General features: G+C 42.2%; 12 non-coding genes across 12 annotated transcripts; all 12 read right to left on the bottom strand.

Annotated features, from left to right (window-relative positions):
• Positions 1-1,522: 1,522 nt before the first annotated feature.
• On the bottom strand, positions 1,523-1,601 carry LOC127676795 (small nucleolar RNA SNORD115). Its single transcript, XR_007976215.1, has one exon. It is a non-coding gene; the product is annotated as a small nucleolar RNA SNORD115 (small nucleolar RNA).
• Positions 1,602-3,356: 1,755 nt separating this feature from the next.
• Positions 3,357-3,435, bottom strand: LOC127676794 (small nucleolar RNA SNORD115). The gene has a single exon (XR_007976214.1). It is a non-coding gene; the product is annotated as a small nucleolar RNA SNORD115 (small nucleolar RNA).
• A 1,758-nt stretch (positions 3,436-5,193) lies between these two features.
• Positions 5,194-5,272, bottom strand: LOC127676793 (small nucleolar RNA SNORD115). The gene has a single exon (XR_007976213.1). It is a non-coding gene; the product is annotated as a small nucleolar RNA SNORD115 (small nucleolar RNA).
• Positions 5,273-7,028: 1,756 nt separating this feature from the next.
• Positions 7,029-7,107, bottom strand: LOC127676792 (small nucleolar RNA SNORD115). The gene has a single exon (XR_007976212.1). It is a non-coding gene; the product is annotated as a small nucleolar RNA SNORD115 (small nucleolar RNA).
• A 1,760-nt stretch (positions 7,108-8,867) lies between these two features.
• Positions 8,868-8,946, bottom strand: LOC127676791 (small nucleolar RNA SNORD115). Its single transcript, XR_007976211.1, has one exon. It is a non-coding gene; the product is annotated as a small nucleolar RNA SNORD115 (small nucleolar RNA).
• Positions 8,947-10,702: 1,756 nt separating this feature from the next.
• LOC127676790 (small nucleolar RNA SNORD115) lies at positions 10,703-10,781 on the bottom strand. The gene has a single exon (XR_007976210.1). It is a non-coding gene; the product is annotated as a small nucleolar RNA SNORD115 (small nucleolar RNA).
• A 1,759-nt stretch (positions 10,782-12,540) lies between these two features.
• On the bottom strand, positions 12,541-12,619 carry LOC127676789 (small nucleolar RNA SNORD115). The gene has a single exon (XR_007976209.1). It is a non-coding gene; the product is annotated as a small nucleolar RNA SNORD115 (small nucleolar RNA).
• Positions 12,620-14,379: 1,760 nt separating this feature from the next.
• On the bottom strand, positions 14,380-14,458 carry LOC127676899 (small nucleolar RNA SNORD115). The gene has a single exon (XR_007976308.1). It is a non-coding gene; the product is annotated as a small nucleolar RNA SNORD115 (small nucleolar RNA).
• A 1,760-nt stretch (positions 14,459-16,218) lies between these two features.
• LOC127676788 (small nucleolar RNA SNORD115) lies at positions 16,219-16,297 on the bottom strand. The gene has a single exon (XR_007976208.1). It is a non-coding gene; the product is annotated as a small nucleolar RNA SNORD115 (small nucleolar RNA).
• Positions 16,298-18,053: 1,756 nt separating this feature from the next.
• On the bottom strand, positions 18,054-18,132 carry LOC127676786 (small nucleolar RNA SNORD115). The gene has a single exon (XR_007976207.1). It is a non-coding gene; the product is annotated as a small nucleolar RNA SNORD115 (small nucleolar RNA).
• A 1,758-nt stretch (positions 18,133-19,890) lies between these two features.
• Positions 19,891-19,969, bottom strand: LOC127676957 (small nucleolar RNA SNORD115). Its single transcript, XR_007976364.1, has one exon. It is a non-coding gene; the product is annotated as a small nucleolar RNA SNORD115 (small nucleolar RNA).
• A 1,757-nt stretch (positions 19,970-21,726) lies between these two features.
• LOC127676974 (small nucleolar RNA SNORD115) lies at positions 21,727-21,805 on the bottom strand. The gene has a single exon (XR_007976380.1). It is a non-coding gene; the product is annotated as a small nucleolar RNA SNORD115 (small nucleolar RNA).
• Between the last annotated feature and the right edge of the window lie 1,262 nt (positions 21,806-23,067).

The following is a 23,067-nucleotide window of genomic DNA, read 5'->3' as shown; positions in this document are numbered from 1 at the left end:
GTTAAACCTAAGAGAAATTGTAGGAAATCTCTACATGAATAATACCTTCACAGTGGCACCCCCGTGAAGCTGACTCTAAGATTCCTACCACTGCATGTACCACAAGTTTTCATGGCTTTCACTTTATGAGGTAAAAATGGCACAGTGTTCCACTCATTTCACACGAAGACTTACTGCTTCTTGTGGAAGCAATCTCCTCAAAACGTATCACTTTCATGTAACTATGCGTAGGGGACAACTCTCAGGTTGAAGCCCCTGAATCCTAAGGATAGGTCTACAAAAGGTCATTACAGGATCTCTAGTCTAAAGAAAGAGACACGTGTATTCCATATTCAAGGTTCCGGGATCATATCCTCCCCCCTCAAGGTGTATCTTGCATACTTGCAATCACTGGGAAATGCTCTTACTAAAATTATGGGATTTACAGATTCCCAGGGGACAGGGAATTTGGACTGCAATAGGTCCTTTTGTGATAAGGTTTAATGGAGTCCATGTCAGTTAACACAGGTTCCCAAGGTTGCAAGGAACTTGCCAGCAATGTTGTCATGAGTCACAGTGGCATTAGGTTCAACAACACAAAGATTGCCCTGATACCACCTCAGAAAATTAGCTCAAGCTTCTGGGTGATTCTACACTGACCTGTAGTCAGAGTAGAAATGATGTTTGGGGAGGAAATTTGGTAAGAAAAGGGACCATAGTTGAGGAAGTGAGCTACAACTTTTAAATAAAGGCAACTTCCCTGTTGCGTGATAGTTTTACCTATATTGCTGAAAGGTGTGCCAATTGGGAGCAATTCATGTGGACACCAGCAGTAGTGTTGATCACAGACTGGACTATATGTCTTTCATTCAACAATAAGGCAAAGCTCTGTATTCAGTGCCTCTAGTGTCATGGGAAAAGAGAATTCTACAAAGCAATGGATATGGGTGATGATTCAAGGCCACCATATAGAAAACATTGGAAGAGACTACAAATTTGGGTATGTGTCATCCTCCTCTACACATGAGATACAGCTCATGATTTTGTGTGACATATTATTGGGTTTTTCAAAAATTATTTTACTTCTCTTAATCATTTTGTGTCCAGGGTGGTCCTTACTCAGAATTAAACTCTTTTCTATGCATGCTTAAATTTTTTCTACAATGTAAAACTGGAGAATGAGTGAGAATTTGAGTCCATGATCTTATGGACATGTCTTTTCTAAGGGAAGGAATGAGTCAGGAAACTTCCATTTACCTGTGACCTGTGATTTTCTGGCATCCCAGAGGGCATGGCAGATGACTGCAAAAGAGTAGAAAGAAATGGTCATCAGCAATGTGTTGTCCTCGCACAGTTGCACAAAAATAGAATGCTACACTCGGTGCTTGTTGGCCTGCACTGCTAGCCAACCAAGCTTCACCATGAGTGTCCAGGTTTGCTTTCATCAGAAACAGGAAAAGCGCCTCTGAGGACCTCAGGAAAGGTCCCCAAGTGATCCCCAAATAGTAAGAGGACCACGGCTTTGAACTCTGTAAACCTGGTTGGGCCTCAGCGTAATCCTATTGAGCATGATTTTTATGTCATCACCTCTCTTCATGACATTGGGCTGTCATCATAGACCCAGATGTAGAGAGACAGTAGCTATTTCTGCTTTTATATCTGCTATCCACATCCTTACCTGGCTAAGGAACACATTCTCGTCGTTGAGAATGGTCACAGGTAAGTGGGTAAGTTTGCAGGGTAGAAAGCTCTTCAAAGGAGGCAAGGGGTTCCTGCCTGGAAAGTTTGTTGAATGATTTCTCTAGAGGAGGAAAGAGCAAGTGGTCAAACCCCTGGTTGACACTCCTATACATGAAACTTAAACCTCAGAGAAATTGTAGGAAATCTCTACATGAATAATACCTTCACAGTGGCACCCCCGTGAAGCTGACTCTAAGATTCCTACCACTGCCTGTACCACAAGTTTTCATGACTTTCACTTTATGAGGTAATATGGCACAGAGTTCCACTCATTTCACACGAAGACTTACTGCTTCTTGTGGAAGAAATCTCCTCACAACGAATCACTTTCATGTAACTATGCATAGGGGACAACTCTCAGGTTGAAGCCCCTGAATCCTAAGGATAGCTCTACAAAAGGTCATTACAGGATCTCGAGTCTAAAGAAAGAGATACGTGTATTCCATAATTAAGGTTCTGGGATCATATCCTCCCCCCTCAAGGTCTATCTTGCATACTTGCAATCACTGGGAAATGCTCTTACTAAAATTATGGGATTTACAAATTCCCAGGGGACAGGGAATTTGGACTGCAATAGGTCCATTTGTGATAAGGTTTAATGGATTTCCATGTCAGTTAACAGAGGTTCCCAAGGTTGCAAGGAACTTTCCAGCAATGTTGTCATGAGTCACAGTGGCATTAGGTTCAACAACACAAAGCTTGCCCTGATACCACCTCAGAAAATTAGCTCAAGCTTCTGGGTGATTCTACACTGACCTGTAGTCAGAGTAGAAATGATGTTTGGGGAGGAAATTTGGTAAGAAAAGGGACCAGAGTTGAGAAAGAGAGCTACAACTTTTCAATAAAGGCAACTTCCCTGTTGCGTGATAGTTTTACCTATATGCTGAAAGGTGTGTCAATTGGGAGCAATTCATGTGGACACCAGCAGTAGTGTTGATCACAGACTGGACTATATGTCTTTCATTCAACAATAAGGCAAAGCTCTGTACTCAGTGCCTCTAGTGTCATGTGAAAAGAGAATTCTACAAAGCAATGGATATGGGTGATGATTCAAGGCCACCATATAGAAAACATTGGTGGAGACTACAAATTTGGGTATTTGTCATCCTCCTCTACACATGAGATACAGCTCATGATTTTGTGTGACATATTATTGGGTTTTTCAAAAATTATTTTACTTCTCTTAATCATTTTGTGTCCAGGGTGGTCCTTACTCAGAATTAAAATCTTTTCTATGCATTTTTAAATTTTTCCTACAATGTAAACCTGGAGAATGAGTGAGAATTTGAGTCCATGCTCTTACGGACATGTCTTTTGTAAGGGAAGGTATGAGTCAGGAAACTTCCACTTACCTGTGACCTGTGATTTTCTGGCATCCCAGAGGGCATGGCAGATGACTGCAAAAGAGTAGAAAGAAATGGTTATCAGCAATGTGTTGTCCTCGCACAGTTGCACAAAAATAGAATGCTACACTCGGTGCTTGTTGGCCTGCACTGCTATCCAACCAAGCGTCACTATGAGTGTCCAGGTTTGCTCTCATCAGAATCAGGAAAAGTGCCTCTGAGGACCTCATGAAAGGTCCCCAAGTGATCCCCAAATAGTAAAAGGACCACGGCTTTGAACTCTGTAACCTGGTTGGGCCTCAGCGTAATCCTATTGAGCATGATTTTTATGTCATCACCTCTCTTCATGACATTGGGCTGTCATCATAGACCCAGGAGTAGAGAGAAAGTAGCTATTTGTGCTTTTATATCTGCTATCCACATCCTTACCTGGCTACAGAACACTTTCTCGGTGATGAGTTGGTCACAGTTATGTGGGTAGGTTTGCAGAGTAGAAAGCTCTTCAAAGGAGGCAAGGGGTCCCTGCCTGGAAAGTTTTTTGAATAATTTCTCTAGAGGAGGAAAGAGCAAGCTGTCAAACCCCTGGTTGACACTCCTATACATGAAACTTAAACCTCAGAGGAATTGTAGGAAATCTCTACATGAATAATACCTTCACAGTGGCACCCCCGGGAAACTGACTCTAAGATTCCTACCACTGCCTGTACCACAAATTTTCATGGCTTTCACTTTATGAGGTAAAAATGGTACAGAGTTCCACTCATTTCACACGAAGACTTACTGCTTCTTGTGGAAGCAATCTCCTCACAACGTATCACTTTCATGTATTTATGCGTAGGGGACAACTGTCAGGTTGAAGCCCCTGAATCCTAAGGATAGGTCTACAAAAGGTCATTACAGGATCTGAGTCTAAAGAAAGAGACACGTGTATTCCATATTCAAGGTTCCGGGATCATATCCTCCCCCCTCAATGACTATCTTGCATACTTGCAATCACTGGGAAATGCTCTTACTAAAATTATGGAATTTACATATTCCCAGGGGACAGGGAATTTGGACTGCAATAGGTCCATTTGTGATAAGGTTTAATGGATTTACAAGTCAATTAACACAGGTTCCCAATGTTGCAAGGAACTTGCCAGCAATGTTGTCATGAGTCACAGTGGCATTAGGTTCAACAACACAAAGATTGCCCTGATACCACATCAGAAAATTAGCTCAAGCTTCTGGATGATTCTACACTGACCTGTAGTCAGAGTAGAAATGATGTTTGGGGAGGAAATTTGGTAAGAAAAGGGACCATAGTTGAGGAAGTGAGCTACAACTTTTAAATAAAGGCAACTTCCCAGTTGCGTGATAGTTTTTCCTATACTGCTGAAAGGTGTGCCAATTGGGAGCAATTCATGTGGACACCAGCAGTAGTGTAGATCACAGACTGGACTATATGTCTTTCATTCAACAATAAGGCAAAGCTCTGTACTCCGTGTCTCTAGTGCCATGGGAAAAGAGAATTGTACAAAGCAATGGATATGTGTGATGATTCTTGGCAACCATATAGAAAACATTGGTGGAGACTACAAATTTGGGTATGTGTCATCCTCCGCTACACATGAGACACAGCTCATGATGATGTGTGAAATATTATTGGGTTTTTCAGAAATTATTTTACTTCTCTTAATCATTTTGTGTCCAGGGAGGTCCTTACTCAGAATTAAACTCTCTTTTCTATGCATGCTTAAATTTTTCCTACAATGTAAAACTGGAGAATGAGTGAGAATTTGAGTCCATGCTCTTAGGGACATGTTTTTTCTAAGGGAAGGAATGAGTCAGGAAACTTCCACTTACCTGTGATCTGTGATTCTCTGGCTTCCAAGAAGGCATGGCAGATGACTACAAAAGAGTAGAAAGAAATGGTCATCAGCAATGTGTAGTCCTCGCACACTTGCACGAAAATAGAATGCTACACTCGGTGCTTGTTGGCCTGCACTGCTAGCCAACCAAGCTTCACCATGAGTGTCCAGGTTTGCTTTCATCAGAAACAGGAAAAGCGCCTCTGAGGACCTCAGGAAAGGTCCCCAAGTGATCCCCAAATAGTAAGAGGACCACGGCTTTGAACTCTGTAAACCTGGTTGGGCCTCAGCGTAATCCTATTGAGCATGATTTTTATGTCATCACCTCTCTTCATGACATTGGGCTGTCATCATAGACCCAGATGTAGAGAGACAGTAGCTATTTCTGCTTTTATATCTGCTATCCACATCCTTACCTGGCTAAGGAACACTTTCTCGGCGTTGAGAATGGTCACAGGTAAGTGGGTAAGTTTGCAGGGTAGAAAGCTCTTCAAAGGAGGCAAGGGGTTCCTGCCTGGAAAGTTTGTTGAATGATTTCTCTAGAGGAGGAAAGAGCAAGTGGTCAAACCCCTGGTTGACACTCCTATACATGAAACTTAAACCTCAGAGAAATTGTAGGAAATCTCTACATGAATAATACCTTCACAGTGGCACCCCCGTGAAGCTGACTCTAAGATTCCTACCACTGCCTGTACCACAAGTTTTCATGACTTTCACTTTATGAGGTAATATGGCACAGAGTTCCACTCATTTCACACGAAGACTTACTGCTTCTTGTGGAAGCAATCACCTCACAACGAATCACTTTCATGTAACTATGCATAGGGGACAACTCTCAGGTTGAAGCCCCTGAATCCTAAGGATAGGTCTACAAAAGGTCATTACAGGATCTCGAGTCTAAAGAAAGAGACACGTGTATTCCATAATCAAGGTTCTGGGATCATATCCTCCCCCCTCAAGGTCTATCTTGCATACTTGCAATCACTGGGAAATGCTCTTACTAAAATTATGGGATTTACAGATTCCCAGGGGACAGGGAATTTGGACTGCAATAGGTCCATTTGTGATAAGGTTTAATGGATTTCCATGTCAGTTAACACAGGTTCCCAAGGTTGCAAGGAACTTTCCAGCAATGTTGTCATGAGTCACAGTGGCATTAGTTTCAACAACACAAAGATTGCCCTGATACCACCTCAGAAAATTAGCTCAAGCTTCTGGGTGATTCTACACTGACCTTTAGTCAGAGTAGAAATGATGTTTGGGGAGGAAATTTGGTTAGAAAAGGGACCAGAGTTGAGGAAGAGAGCTACTACTTTTAAATAAAGGCAACTTCCCTGTTGCGTGATAGTTTTACCTATATTGCTGAAAGGTGTGCCAATTGGGAGCAATTCATGTGGACACCAGCAGTAGTGTTGATCACAGACTGGACTATATGTCTTTCATTCAACAATAAGGCAAAGCTCTGCACTCAGTGCCTCTAGTGTCATGTGAAAAGAGAATTCTACTAAGCAATGGATATGGGTGATGATTCAAGGCCACCATATAGAAAACATTGGTGGAGACTACAAATTTGGGTATGTGTCATCCTCCTCTACACATGAGACACAGCTCATGATTATGTGTGAAATATTATTGGGTTTTTCAAAAATTATTTTACTTCTCTTAATCATTTTGTGTCCAGGGTGGTCCTTACTCAGAATTAAACTCTTTTCTATGCATGCTTAAATTTTTCCTACAATGTAAAACTGGAGAATGAGTGAGAATTTGAGTCCATGCTCTTACGGACATGTCTTTTGTAAGGGAAGGAATGAGTCAGGAAACTTCCACTTACCTGTGACCTGTGATTTTCTGGCATCCCAGAGGGCATGGCAGATGACTGCAAAAGAGTAGAAAGAAATGGTCATCAGCAATGTGTTGTCCTCGCACAGTTGCACAAAAATAGAATGCTACACTCGGTGCTTGTTGGCCTGCACTGCTATCCAACCAAGCGTCACTATGAGTGTCCAGGTTTGCTCTCATCAGAATCAGGAAAAGTGCCTCTGAGGACCTCATGAAAGGTCCCCAAGTGATCCCCAAATAGTAAAAGGACCACGGCTTTGAACTCTGTAACCTGGTTGGGCCTCAGCGTAATCCTATTGAGCATGATTTTTATGTCATCACCTCTCTTCATGACATTGGGCTGTCATCATAGACCCAGGAGTAGAGAGAAAGTAGCTATTTGTGCTTTTATATCTGCTATCCACATCCTTACCTGACTACAGAACACTTTCTCGGTGTTGAGAATGGTCACAGGTATGTGGGTAGGTTTGCAGAGTAGAAAGCTGTTCAAAGGAGGCAAGGGGTCCCTGCCTGGAAAGTTTTTTGAATAATTTCTCTAGAGGAGGAAAGAGCAAGCTGTCAAACCCCTGGGTGACACTCCTATAGCTGAAACTTAAACCTCAGAGGAATTGTAGGAAATCTCTACATGAATAATACCTTCACAGTGGCACCCCCGGGAAACTGACTCTAAGATTCCTACCACTGCCTGTACCACAAATTTTCATGGCTTTCACTTTATGAGGTAAAAATGGTACAGAGTTCCACTCATTTCACACGAAGACTTACTGCTTCTTGTGGAAGCAATCTCCTCACAACGTATCACTTTCATGTATCTATGCATAGGGGACAACTCTCAGGTTGAAGCCCCTGAATCCTAAGGATAGGTCTACAAAAGGTCATTACAGGATCTCGAGTCTAAAGAAAGAGACACGTGTATTCCATATTCAAGGTTCCGGGATCATATCCTCCCCCCTCAATGACTATCTTGCATACTTGCAATCACTGGGAAATGCTCTTACTAAAATTATGGAATTTACATATTCCCAGGGGACAGGGAATTTGGACTGCAATAGGTCCATTTGTGATAAGGTTTAATGGATTTACAAGTCAATTAACACAGGTTCCCAATGTTGCAAGGAACTTGCCAGCAATGTTGTCATGAGTCACAGTGGCATTAGGTTCAACAACACAAAGATTGCCCTGATACCACCTCAAAAAATTAGCTCAAGCTTCTGGATGATTCTACACTGACCTGTAGTCAGAGTAGAAATGATGTTTGGGGAGGAAATTTGGTAAGAAAAGGGACCATAGTTGAGGAAGTGAGCTACAACTTTTAAATAAAGGCAACTTCCCTGTTGCGTGATAGTTTTTCCTATATTGCTGAAAGGTGTGCCAATTGGGAGCAATTCATGTGGACACCAGCAGTAGTGTAGATCACAGACTGGACTATATGTCTTTCATTCAACAATAAGGCAAAGCTCTGTACTCAGTGTCTCTAGTGTCATGGGAAAAGAGAATTGTACAAAGCAATGGATATGGGTGATGATTCCTGGCAACCATATAGAAAACATTGGTGGAGACTACAAATTTGGGTATGTGTCATCCTCCGCTACACATGAGACACAGCTCATGATGATGTGTGAAATATTATTGGGTTTTTCAGAAATTATTTTACTTCTCTTAATCATTTTGTGTCCAGGGAGGTCCTTACTCAGAATTAAACTCTCTTTTCTATGCATGCTTAAATTTTTCCTACAATGTAAAACTGGAGAATGAGTGAGAATTTGAGTCCATGATCTGAGGGACATGTTTTTTCTAAGGGAAGGAATAAGTCAGGAAACTTCCACTTACCTGTGATCTGTGATTCTCTGGCTTCCAAGAAGGCATGGCAGATGACTGCAAAAGAGTAGAAAGAAATGTTCATCAGCAATGTGTAGTCCTCGCACACTTGCACGAAAATAGAATGCTACACTCGGTGCTTGTTGGCCTGCACTGCTAGCCAACCAAGCTTCACCATGAGTGTCCAGGTTTGCTTTCATCAGAAACAGGAAAAGCGCCTCTGAGGACCTCAGGAAAGGTCCCCAAGTGATCCCCAAATAGTAAGAGGACCACGGCTTTGAACTCTGTAAACCTGGTTGGGCCTCAGCGTAATCCTATTGAGCATGATTTTTATGTCATCACCTCTCTTCATGACATTGGGCTGTCATCATAGACCCAGATGTAGAGAGACAGTAGCTATTTGTGCTTTTATATCTGCTATTCACATCCTTACCTGGCTAAGGAACACTTTCTCGGCGTTGAGAATGGTCACAGGTAAGTGGGTAAGTTTGCAGGGTAGAAAGCTCTTCAAAGGAGGCAAGGGGTTCCTGCCTGGAAAGTTTGTTGAATGATTTCTCTAGAGGAGGAAAGAGCAAGTGGTCAAACCCCTGGTTGACACTCCTATACATGAAACTTAAACCTCAGAGAAATTGTAGGAAATCTCTACATGAATAATACCTTCACAGTGGCACCCCCGTGAAGCTGACTCTAAGATTCCTACCACTGCCTGTACCACAAGTTTTCATGACTTTCACTTTATGAGGTAATATGGCACAGAGTTCCACTCATTTCACACGAAGACTTACTGCTTCTTGTGGAAGCAATCTCCTCACAACGAATCACTTTCATGTAACTATGCATAGGGGACAACTCTCAGGTTGAAGCCCCTGAATCCTAAGGATAGGTCTACAAAAGGTCATTACAGGATCTCGAGTCTAAAGAAAGAGACACGTGTATTCCATAATCAAGGTTCCAGGATCATATCCTCCCCCCTCAAGGTCTATCTTGCATACTTGCAATCACTGGGAAATGCTCTTACTAAAATTATGGGATTTACAGATTCCCAGGGGACAGGGAATTTGGACTGCAATAGGTCCATTTGTGATAAGGTTTAATGGATTTCCATGTCAGTTAACACAGGTTCCCAAGGTTGCAAGGAACTTTCCAGCAATTTTGTCATGAGTCACAGTGGCATTAGGTTCAACAACACAAAGATTGCCCTGATACCACCTCAGAAAATTAGCTCAAGCTTCTGGGTGATTCTACACTGACCTGTAGTCAGAGTAGAAATGATGTTTGGGGAGGAAATTTGGTAAGAAAAGGGACCAGAGTTGAGGAAGAGAGCTACAACTTTTAAATAAAGGCAACTTCCCTGTTGCGTGATAGTTTTACCTATATTGCTGAAAGATGTGCCAATTGGGAGCAATTCATGTGGACACCAGCAGTAGTGTTGATCACAGACTGGACTATATGTCTTTCATTCAACAATAAGGCAAAGCTCTGTACTCAGTGCCTCTATTGTCATGTGAAAAGAGAATTCTGCAAAGCAATGGATATGGGTGATGATTCAAGGCCACCATATAGAAAACATTGGTGGAGACTACAAATTTGGGTATGTGTCATCCTCCTCTACACATGAGACACAGCTCATGATTATGTGTGAAATATTATTGGGTTTTTCAAAAATTATTTTACTTCTCTTAATCATTTTGTGTCCAGGGTGGTCCTTACTCAGAATTAAACTCTTTTCTATGCATGCTTAAATTTTTCCTACAATGTAAAACTGGAGAATGAGTGAGAATTTGAGTCCATGCTCTTACGGACATGTCTTTTGTAAGGGAAGGAATGAGTCAGGAAACTTCCACTTACCTGTGACCTGTGATTTTCTGGCATCCCAGAGGGCATGGCAGATGACTGCAAAAGAGTAGAAAGAAATGGTCATCAGCAATGTGTTGTCCTCGCACAGTTGCACAAAAATAGAATGCTACACTCGGTGCTTGTTGGCCTGCACTGCTATCCAACCAAGCGTCACTATGAGTGTCCAGGTTTGCTCTCATCAGAATCAGGAAAAGTGCCTCTGAGGACCTCATGAAAGGTCCCCAAGTGATCCCCAAATAGTAAAAGGACCACGGCTTTGAACTCTGTAACCTGGTTGGGCCTCAGCGTAATCCTATTGAGCATGATTTTTATGTCATCACCTCTCTTCATGACATTGGGCTGTCATCATAGACCCAGGAGTAGAGAGAAAGTAGCTATTTGTGCTTTTATATCTGCTATCCACATCCTTACCTGGCTACAGAACACTTTCTCGGCGTTGAGAATGGTCACAGGTATGTGGGTAAGTTTGCACGGTAGAAAGCTCTTCAAAGGAGGCAAGGGGTTCCTGGCTGGAAAGTTTTTTGAATAATTTCTCTAGAGGAGGAAAGAGCAAGCTGTCAAACCCCTGGTTGACACTCCTATACATGAAAGTTAAACCTAAGAGAAATTGTAGGAAATCTCTACATGAATAATACCTTCACAGTGGCACCCCCGTGAAGCTGACTCTAAGATTCCTACCACTGCATGTACCACAAGTTTTCATGGCTTTCACTTTATGAGGTAAAAATGGCACAGTGTTCCACTCATTTCACACGAAGACTTACTGCTTCTTGTGGAAGCAATCTCCTCAAAACGTATCACTTTCATGTAACTATGCGTAGGGGACAACTCTCAGGTTGAAGCCCCTGAATCCTAAGGATAGGTCTACAAAAGGTCATTACAGGATCTCTAGTCTAAAGAAAGAGACACGTGTATTCCATATTCAAGGTTCCGGGATCATATCCTCCCCCCTCAAGGTGTATCTTGCATACTTGCAATCACTGGGAAATGCTCTTACTAAAATTATGGGATTTACAGATTCCCAGGGGACAGGGAATTTGGACTGCAATAGGTCCTTTTGTGATAAGGTTTAATGGAGTCCATGTCAGTTAACACAGGTTCCCAAGGTTGCAAGGAACTTGCCAGCAATGTTGTCATGAGTCACAGTGGCATTAGGTTCAACAACACAAAGATTGCCCTGATACCACCTCAGAAAATTAGCTCAAGCTTCTGGGTGATTCTACACTGACCTGTAGTCAGAGTAGAAATGATGTTTGGGGAGGAAATTTGGTAAGAAAAGGGACCATAGTTGAGGAAGTGAGCTACAACTTTTAAATAAAGGCAACTTCCCTGTTGCGTGATAGTTTTACCTATATTGCTGAAAGGTGTGCCAATTGGGAGCAATTCATGTGGACACCAGCAGTAGTGTTGATCACAGACTGGACTATATGTCTTTCATTCAACAATAAGGCAAAGCTCTGTATTCAGTGCCTCTAGTGTCATGGGAAAAGAGAATTCTACAAAGCAATGGATATGGGTGATGATTCAAGGCCACCATATAGAAAACATTGGAAGAGACTACAAATTTGGGTATGTGTCATCCTCCTCTACACATGAGACACAGCTCATGATGATGTGTGAAATATTATTGGGTTTTTCAAATATTATTGTACTTCTTTTAATCATTTTGTGTCCAGGGTGGTCCTTACTCAGAATTAAACTCTCTTTTCTATGCATGCTTAAATTTTTCCTACAATGTAAAACTGGAGAATGAGTGAGAATTTGAGTCCATGCTCTTACGGACATGTCTTTTGTAAGGGAAGGAATGAGTCAGGAAACTTCCACTTACCTGTGATCTGTGATTTTCTGGCTTCCCTGAAGGCATGGCAGATGACTGTAAAAGAGTAGAAAGAAATGGTCATCAGCAATGTGTTTTCCTCGCACACTTGCACAAAAATAAAATGTTACACTCGTTGCTTGTTGGCCTGCACTGCTATCCAACCAAGCGTCACTATGAGTGTCCAGGTTTGCTCTCATCAGAATCTGGAAAAGTGCCTCTGAGGACCTCAGGAAAGGTCCCCAAGTGATCCCCAAATAGTAAAAGGACCACGTCTTTGAACTCTGTAAACCTGGTTGGGCCTCAGCGTAATCCTATTGAGCATGATTTTTATGTCATCACCTCTCTTCATGACATTGGGCTGTCATCATAGACCCAAGAGTAGAGAGACAGTAGCTATTTGTGCTTTTATATCTGCTATCCACATCCTTACCTGGCTACGGAACACTTTCTCGGCGTTGAGAATGGTCACAGGTATGTGGGTAAGTTTGCAGAGTAGAAAGCTCTTCAAAGGAGGCAAGGGGTCCCTGCCTGGAAAGTTTTTTGAATAATTTCTCTAGAGGAGGAAAGAGCAAGCTGTCAAACCCCTGGTTGACACTCCTATACATGAAACTTAAACCTCAGAGGAATTGTAGGAAATCTCTACATGAATAATACCTTCACAGTGGCACCCCTGGGAAGCTGACTCTAAGATTCCTACCACTGCCTGTACCACAAATTTTCATGGCTTTCACTTTATGAGGTAAAAATGACACAGAGTTCCACTCATTTCACACGAAGACTTACTGCGTCTTGTGGAAGCAATCTCCTCACAACGTATCACTTTCACGTAACTATGCATAGGGGACAACTCTCAGGTTGAAGCCCCTGAATCCTAAGAATAGGTCTACAAAAGGTCATTACAGGATCTCGAGTCTAAAGAAAGAGACACGTGTATTCCATATTCAAGGTTCCGGGATCATATCCTCCCCCCTCAAGGTCTATCTTGCATACTTTCAATCACTGGGAAATGCTCTTACTAACATTATGGAATTTACAGATTCCCAGGGGACAGGGAATTTGGACTGCAATAGGTCCTTTTGTGATAAGGTTTAATGGATTTCCATGTCAGTTAACACAGGTTCCCAAGGTTGCAAGGAACTTGCCAGCAATGTTGTCATGAGTCACAGTGGCATGAGGTTCAACAACACAAAGTTTGCCCTGATACCACCTCAGAAAATTAGCTCAAGCTTCTGGATGATTCTACACTGACCTGTAGTCAGAGTAGAAATGATGTTTGGGGAGGAAATTTGGTAAGAAAAGGGACCATAATTGAGGAAGTGAGCTACAACTTTTAAATAAAGGCAACTTCCCTGTTGCGTGATAGGTTTTCCTATATTGCTGAAAGGTGTGCCAATTGGGAGCAATTCATGTGGACACCAGCAGTAGTGTAGATCACAGACTGGACTATATGTCTTTCATTCAACAATAAGGCAAAGCTCTGTACTCAGTGTCTCTAGTGTCATGGGAAAAGAGAATTGTACAAAGCCATGGATATGGGTGATGATTCAAGGCCACCATATAGAAAACATTGGTGGAGACTACCAATTTGGGTATGTGTCATCCTCCTCTACACATGAGACGCAGCTCATGATGATGTGTGAAATATTATCGGGTTTTTCAAATATTATTTTACTTCTCTTAATCATTTTGTGTCCAGGGTGGTCCTTACTCAGAATTAAACTCTCTTTTCTATGCATGCTTAAATTTTTCCTACAATGTAAAACTGGAGAATGAGTGAGAATTTGAGTCCATGCTCTTACGGACATGTCTTTTGTTAGGGAAGGAATGAGTCAGGAAACTTCCACTTACCTGTGATCTGTGATTTTCTGGCTTCCCAGAAGGCATGGCAGATGACTGCAAAAGAGTAGAAAGAAATGGTCATCAGCAATGTGTTGTCCTCGCACACTTGCACAAAAATAGAATGCTACACTCGGTGCTTGTTGGCCTGCACTGCTATCCAACCAAGCGTCACTATGAGTGTCCAGGTTTGCTCTCATCAGAATCAGGAAAAGTGCCTATGAGGACCTCAGGAAAGGTCCCCAAGTGATCACCAAATAGCAAAAGGACCACGAGTTTGAACTCTGTAAACCTGGTTGGGCCTCAGCGTAATCCTATTGAGCATAATTTTTATGTCATCACCTCTCTTCATGACATTGGGCTGTCATCATAGACCCAGGAGTAGAGAGACAGTAGCTATTTGTGCTTTTATATCTGCTATCCACATCCTTACCTGGCTACGGAACACTTTCTCGGCGTTGAGAATGGTCACAGGTATGTGGGTATGTTTGCAGAGTAGAAAGCTCTTCAAAGGAGGCAGGGGGTCCCTGCCTGGAAAGTTTTTTGAATAATTTCTCTAGTGGAGGAAAGAGCAAGCTGTCAAACCCCTGGTTGACACTCCGATACATGAAACTTAAACATCAGAGGAATTGTAGGAAATCTCTACATGAATAATACCTTCACAGTGGCACCCCCGGGAAGCTGACTCTTAGATTCCTACCACTGCCTGTACCACAAATTTTCATGGCTTTCACTTTATGAGGTAAAAATGGCACAGAGTTCCACTCATTTCACACGAAGACTTACTGCTTCTTGTGGAAGCAATCTCCTCACAACGTATCACTTTCATGTATTTATGCGTAGGGGACAACTCTCAGGTTGAAGCCCCTGAATCCTAAGGATAGGTCTACAAAAGGTCATTACAGGATCTCGAGTCTAAAGAAAGAGACACGTGTATTCCATATTCAAGGTTCCGGGATCATATCCTCCCCCCTCAATGACTATCTTGCATACTTGCAATCACTGGGAAATGCTCTTACTAAAATTATGGAATTTACATATTCCCAGGGGACAGGGAATTTGGACTGTAATAGGTCCATTTGTGATAAGGTTTAATGGATTTACAAGTCAATTAACACAGGTTCCCAATGTTGCAAGGAACTTGCCAGCAATGTTGTCATGAGTCACAGTGGCATTAGGTTCAACAACACAAAGATTGCCCTGATACCACCTCAGAAAATTAGCTCAAGCTTCTGGATGATTCTACACTGACCTGTAGTCAGAGTAGAAATGATGTTTGGGGAGGAAATTTGGTAAGAAAAGGGACCATAGTTGAGGAAGTGAGCTACAACTTTTAAATAAAGGCAACTTCCCTGTTGCGTGATAGTTTTTCCTATATTGCTGAAAGGTGTGCCAATTGGGAGCAATTCATGTGGACACCAGCAGTAGTGTAGATCACAGACTGGACTATATGTCTTTCATTCAACAATAAGGCAAAGCTCTGTACTCAGTGTCTCTAGTGTCATGGGAAAAGAGAATTGTACAAAGCAATGGATATGGGTGATGATTCCTGGCAACCATATAGAAAACATTGGTGGAGACTACAAATTTGGGTATGTGTCATCCTCCGCTACACATGAGACACAGCTCATGATGATGTGTGAAATATTATTGGGTTTTTCAGAAATTATTTTACTTCTCTTAATCATTTTGTGTCCAGGGAGGTCCTTACTCAGAATTAAACTCTCTTTTCTATGCATGCTTAAATTTTTCCTACAATGTAAAACTGGAGAATGAGTGAGAATTTGAGTCCATGCTCTTAGGGACATGTTTTTTCTTAGGGAAGGAATGAGTCAGGAAACTTCCACTTACCTGTGATCTGTGATTCTCTGGCTTCCAAGAAGGCATGGCAGATGACTACAAAAGAGTAGAAAGAAATGGTCATCAGCAATGTGTAGTCCTCGCACACTTGCACGAAAATAGAATGCTACACTCGGTGCTTGTTGGCCTGCACTGCTAGCCAACCAAGCTTCACCATGAGTGTCCAGGTTTGCTTTCATCAGAAACAGGAAAAGCGCCTCTGAGGACCTCAGGAAAGGTCCCCAAGTGATCCCCAAATAGTAAGAGGACCACGGCTTTGAACTCTGTAAACCTGGTTGGGCCTCAGCGTAATCCTATTGAGCATGATTTTTATGTCATCACCTCTCTTCATGACATTGGGCTGTCATCATAGACCCAGATGTAGAGAGACAGTAGCTATTTGTGCTTTTATATCTGCTATCCACATCCTTACCTGGCTAAGGAACACTTTCTCGGCGTTGAGAATGGTCACAGGTAAGTGGGTAAGTTTGCAGGGTAGAAAGCTCTTCAAAGGAGGCAAGGGGTTCCTGCCTGGAAAGTTTGTTGAATGATTTCTCTAGAGGAGGAAAGAGCAAGTGGTCAAACCCCTGGTTGACACTCCTATACATGAAACTTAAACCTCAGAGAAATTGTAGGAAATCTCTACATGAATAATACCTTCACAGTGGCACCCCCGTGAAGCTGACTCTAAGATTCCTACCACTGCCTGTACCACAAGTTTTCATGACTTTCACTTTATGAGGTAATATGGCACAGAGTTCCACTCATTTCACACGAAGACTTACTGCTTCTTGTGGAAGCAATCTCCTCACAACGAATCACTTTCATGTAACTATGCATAGGGGACAACTCTCAGGTTGAAGCCCCTGAATCCTAAGGATAGGTCTACAAAAGGTCATTACAGGATCTCGAGTCTAAAGAAAGAGACACGTGTATTCCATAATCAAGTTTCCGGGATCATATCCTCCCCCCTCAAGGTCTATCTTGCATACTTGCAATCACTGGGAAATGCTCTTACTAAAATTATGGGATTTACAGATTCCCAGGGGACAGGGAATTTGGACTGCAATAGGTCCATTTGTGATAAGGTTTAATGGATTTCCATGTCAGTTAACACAGGTTCCCAAGGTTGCAAGGAACTTTCCAGCAATGTTGTCATGAGTCACAGTTGCATTAGCTTCAACAACACAAAGATTGCCCTGATACCACCTCAGAAAATTAGCTCAAGCTTCTGGGTGATTCTACACTGACCTTTAGTCAGAGTAGAAATGATGTTTGGGGACGAAATTTGGTTAGAAAAGGGACCAGAGTTGAGGAAGAGAGCTACTACTTTTAAATAAAGGCAACTTCCCTGTTGCGTGATAGTTTTACCTATATTGCTGAAAGGTGTGCCAACTGGGAGCAATTCATGTGGACACCAGCAGTAGTGTTGATCACAGACTGGACTATATGTCTTTCATTCAACAATAAGGCAAAGCTCTGCACTCAGTGCCTCTAGTGTCATGTGAAAAGAGAATTCTACAAAGCAATGGATATGGGTGATGATTCAAGGCCACCATATAGAAAACATTGGTGGAGACTACAAATTTGGGTATGTGTCATCCTCCTCTACACATGAGACACAGCTCATGATTATGTGTGAAATATTATTGGGTTTTTCAAAAATTATTTTACTTCTCTTAATCATTTTGTGTCCAGGGTGGTCCTTACTCAGAATTAAACTCTTTTCTATGCATGCTTAAATTTTTCCTACAATGTAAAACTGGAGAATGAGTGAGAATTTGAGTCCATGCTCTTACGGACATGTCTTTTGTAAGTGAAGGAATGAGTCAGGAAACTTCCACTTACCTGTGACCTGTGATTTTCTGGCATCCCAGAGGGCATGGCAGATGACTGCAAAAGAGTAGAAAGAAATGGTCATCAGCAATGTGTTGTCCTCGCACAGTTGCACAAAAATAGAATGCTACACTCGGTGCTTGTTGGCCTGCACTGCTATCCAACCAAGCGTCACTATGAGTGTCCAGGTTTGCTCTCATCAGAATCTGGAAAAGTGCCTCTGAGGACCTCAGGAAAGGTCCCCAAGTGATCCCCAAATAGTAAAAGGACCACGGCTTTGAACTCTGTAACCTGGTTGGGCCTCAGCGTAATCCTATTGAGCATGATTTTTATGTCATCACCTCTCTTCATGACATTGGGCTGTCATCATAGACCCAGGAGTAGAGAGAAAGTAGCTATTTGTGCTTTTATATCTGCTATCCACATCCTTACCTGGCTACAGAACACGTTCTCGGCGTTGAGAATGGTCACAGGTATGTGGGTAGGTTTGCAGAGTAGAAAGCTCTTCAAAGGAGGCAAGGGGTCCCTGCCTGGAAAGTTTTTTGAATAATTTCTCTAGAGGAGGAAAGAGCAAGCTGTCAAACCCCTGGTTGATACTCCTATAGATGAAACATAAACCTCAGAGGAATTGTAGGAAATCTCTACATGAATAATACCGTCACAGTGGCACCCCCGGGAAACTGACTCTAAGATTCCTACCACTGCCTGTACCACAAATTTTCATGGCTTTCACTTTATGAGGTAAAAATGGTACAGAGTTCCACTCATTTCACACGAAGACTTACTGCTTCTTGTGGAAGCAATCTCCTCACAACGTATCACTTTCATGTATTTATGCGTAGGGGACAACTCTCAGGTTGAAGCCCCTGAATCCTAAGGATAGGTCTACAAAAGGTCATTACAGGATCTCGAGTCTAAAGAAAGAGACACGTGTATTCCATATTCAAGGTTCCGGAATCATATCCTCCCCCCTCAATGTCTATCTTGCATACTTGCAATCACTGGGAAATGCTCTTACTAAAATTATGGAATTTACATATTCCCAGGGGACAGGGAATTTGGACTGCAATAGGTCCATTTGTGATAAGGTTTAATGGATTTACAAGTCAATTAACACAGGTTCCCAATGTTGCAAGGAACTTTCCAGCAATGTTGTCATGAGTCACAGTGGCATTAGGTTCAACAACACAAAGATTGCCCTGATACCACCTCAGAAAATTAGCTCTAGCTTCTGGATGATTCTACACTGACCTGTAGTCAGAGTAGAAATGATGTTTGGGGAGGAAATTTGGTAAGAAAAGGGACCATAGTTGAGGAAGTGAGCTACAACTTTTAAATAAAGGCAACTTCCCTGTTGCGTGATAGTTTTTCCTATATTGCTGAAAGGTGTGACAATTGGGAGCAATTCATGTGGACACCAGCAGTAGTGTAGATCACAGACTGGACTATATGTCTTTCATTCAACAATAAGGCAAAGCTCTGTACTCAGTGCCTCTAGTGTCATGTGAAAAGAGAATTCTACAAAGCAATGGATATGGGTGATGATTCAAGGCCACCATATAGAAAACACTGGTGGAGACTACAAATTTGGGTATGAGTCATCCTCCTCTACACATGAGACACAGCTCATGATTATGTGTGAAATATTATTGGGTTTTTCAAAAATTATTTTACTTCTCTTAATCATTTTTTATCCAGGATGGTCCTTACTCAGAATTAAACTCTTTTCTATGCATGCTTAAATTTTTCCTACAATGTAAAACTGGAGAATGAGTGAGAATTTGAGTCCATGCTCTTACGGACATGTCTTTTGTAAGGGAAGGAATGAGTCAGGAAACTTCCATTTACCTGTGACCTGTGATTTTCTGGCATCCCAGAGGGCATGGCAGATGACTGCAAAAGAGTAGAAAGAAATGGTCATCAGCAATGTGTTGTCCTCGCACAGTTGCACAAAAATAGAATGCTACACTCGGTGCTTGTTGGCCTGCACTGCTAGCCAACCAAGCTTCACCATGAGTGTCCAGGTTTGCTTTCATCAGAAACAGGAAAAGCGCCTCTGAGGACCTCAGGAAAGTTCCCCAAGTGATCCCCAAATAGTAAGAGGACCACGGTTTTGAACTCTGTAAACCTGGTTGGGCCTCAGCGTAATCCTATTGAGCATGATTTTTATGTCATCACCTCTCTTCATGACATTGGGCTGTCATTATAGACCCAGATGTAGAGAGACAGTAGCTATTTCTGCTTTTATATCTGCTATCCACATCCTTACCTGGCTAAGGAACACTTTCTCGGCGTTGAGAATGGTCACAGGTAAGTGGGTAAGTTTGCAGGGTAGGAAGCTCTTCAAAGGAGGCAAAGGGTTCCTGCCTGGAAAGTTTGTTGAATGTTTTCTCTAGAGGAGGAAAGAGCAAGTGGTCAAACCCCTGGTTGACACTCCTATACATGAAACTTAAACCTCAGAGAAATTGTAGGAAATCTCTACATGAATAATACCTTCACAGGGGCACCCCCGTGAAGCTGACTCTAAGACTCCTACCACTGCCTGTACCACAAGTTTTCATGACTTTCACTTTATGAGGTAATATGGCACAGAGTTCCACTCATTTCACACGAAGACATACTGCTTCTTGTGGAAGCAATCTCCTCACAACAAATCACTTTCATGTAACTATGCATAGGGGACAACTCTCAGGTTGAAGCCCCTGAATCCTAAGGATAGGTCTACAAAAGGTCATTACAGGATCTCGAGTCTAAAGAAAGAGACACGTGTATTCCATAATCAAGGTTCCGGGATCATATCCTCCCCCCTCAAGGTCTATCTTGCATACTTGCAATCACTGGGAAATGCTCTTACTAAAATTATGGGATTTACAGATTCCCAGGGGACAGGGAATTTGGACTGCAATAGGTCCATTTGTGATAAGGTTTAATGGATTTCCATGTCAGTTAACACAGGTTCCCAAGGTTGCAAGGATCTTTCCAGCAATGTTGTCATGAGTCACAGTGGCATTAGGTTCAACAACACAAAGATTGCCCTGATACCACCTCAGAAAATTAGCTCAAGCTTCTGGGTGATTCTACACTGACCTGTAGTCAGAGTAGAAATGATGTTTGGGGAGGAAATTTGGTAAGAAAAGGGACCAGAGTTGAGAAAGAGAGCTACAATTTTTAAATAAAGGCAACTTCCCTGTTGCGTGATAGTTTTACCTATATTGCTGAAAGGTGTGCCAATTGGGAGCAATTCATGTGGACACCAGCAGTAGTGTTGATCACAGACTGGACTATATGTCTTTCATTCAACAATAAGGCAAAGCTCTGTACTCAGTGCCTCTAGTGTCATGTGAAAAGAGAATTCTACAAAGCAATGGATATGGGTGATGATTCAAGGCCACCATATAGAAAACATTGGTGGAGACTACAAATTTGGGTATGTGTCATCCTCCTCTACACATGAGACACAGCTCATGATTTTGTGTGAAATATTATTTGGTTTTTCAAAAATTATTTTACTTCTCTTAATCATTTTGTGTCCAGGGTGATCCTTACTCAGAATTAAACTCTTTTCTATGCATGCTTAAATTTTTTCTACAATGTAAAACTGGAGAATGAGTGAGAATTTGAGTCCATGCTCTTACGGACATGTCTTTTCTAAGGGAAGGAATGAGTCAGGAAACTTCCATTTACCTGTGACCTGTGATTTTCTGGCATCCCAGAGGGCATGGCAGATGACTGCAAAAGAGTAGAAAGAAATGGTCATCAGCAATGTGTTGTCCTCGCACAGTTGCACAAAAATAGAATGCTACACTCGGTGCTTGTTGGCCTGCACTGCTAGCCAACCAAGCTTCACCATGAGTGTCCAGGTTTGCTTTCATCAGAAACAGGAAAAGCGCCTCTGAGGACCTCAGGAAATGTCCCCAAGTGATCCCCAAATAGTAAGAGGACCACGGTTTTGAACTCTGTAAACCTGGTTGGCCCTCAGCGTAATCCTATTGAGCATGATTTTTATGTCATCACCTCTCTTCATGACATTGGGCTGTCATCATAGACCCAGATGTAGAGAGACAGTAGCTATTTCTGCTTTTATATCTGCTATCCACATCCTTACCTGGCTAAGGAACACATTCTCGGCGTTGAGAATGGTCACAGGTAAGTGGGTAAGTTTGCAGGGTAGAAAGCTCTTCAAAGGAGGCAAGGGGTTCCTGCCTGGAAAGTTTGTTGAATGATTTCTCTAGAGGAGGAAAGAGCAAGTGGTCAAACCCCTGGTTGACACTCCTATACATGAAACTTAAACCTCAGAGAAATCGTAGGAAATCTCTACATGAATAATACCTTCACAGTGGCACCCCCGTGAAGCTGACTCTAAGATTCCTACCACTGCCTGTACCACAAGTTTTCATGACTTTCACTTTATGAGGTAATATGGCACAGAGTTCCACTCATTTCACACGAAGACTTACTGCTTCTTGTGGAAGAAATCTCCTCACAACGAATCACTTTCATGTAACTATGCATAGGGGACAACTCTCAGGTTGAAGCCCCTGAATCCTAAGGATAGCTCTACAAAAGGTCATTACAGGATCTCGAGTCTAAAGAAAGAGATACGTGTATTCCATAATCAAGGTTCTGGGATCATATCCTCCCCCCTCAAGGTCTATCTTGCATACTTGCAATCACTGGGAAATGCTCTTACTAAAATTATGGGATTTACAGATTCCCAGGGGACAGGGAATTTGGACTGCAATAGGTCCATTTGTGATAAGGTTTAATGGATTTCCATGTCAGTTAACACAGGTTCCCAAGGTTGCAAGGAACTTTCCAGCAATGTTGTCATGAGTCACAGTGGCATTAGGTTCAACAACACAAAGCTTGCCCTGATACCACCTCAGAAAATTAGCTCAAGCTTCTGGGTGATTCTACACTGACCTGTAGTCAGAGTAGAAATGATGTTTGGGGAGGAAATTTGGTAAGAAAAGGGACCAGAGTTGAGAAAGAGAGCTACAACTTTTCAATAAAGGCAACTTCCCTGTTGCGTGATAGTTTTACCTATATGCTGAAAGGTGTGTCAATTGGGAGCAATTCATGTGGACACCAGCAGTAGTGTTGATCACAGACTGGACTATATGTCTTTCATTCAACAATAAGGCAAAGCTCTGTACTCAGTGCCTCTAGTGTCATGTGAAAAGAGAATTCTACAAAGCAATGGATATGGGTGATGATTCAAGGCCACCATATAGAAAACATTGGTGGAGACTACAAATTTGGGTATTTGTCATCCTCCTCTACACATGAGAAACAGCTCATGATTATGTGT

Source organism: Apodemus sylvaticus, chromosome 1 (genome assembly GCF_947179515.1).
Source record: "Apodemus sylvaticus chromosome 1, mApoSyl1.1, whole genome shotgun sequence".
In the NCBI taxonomy this organism is placed as follows: Eukaryota; Metazoa; Chordata; class Mammalia; order Rodentia; family Muridae; genus Apodemus; species Apodemus sylvaticus.
This window is presented reverse-complemented; position numbering and strand designations above follow the sequence as displayed.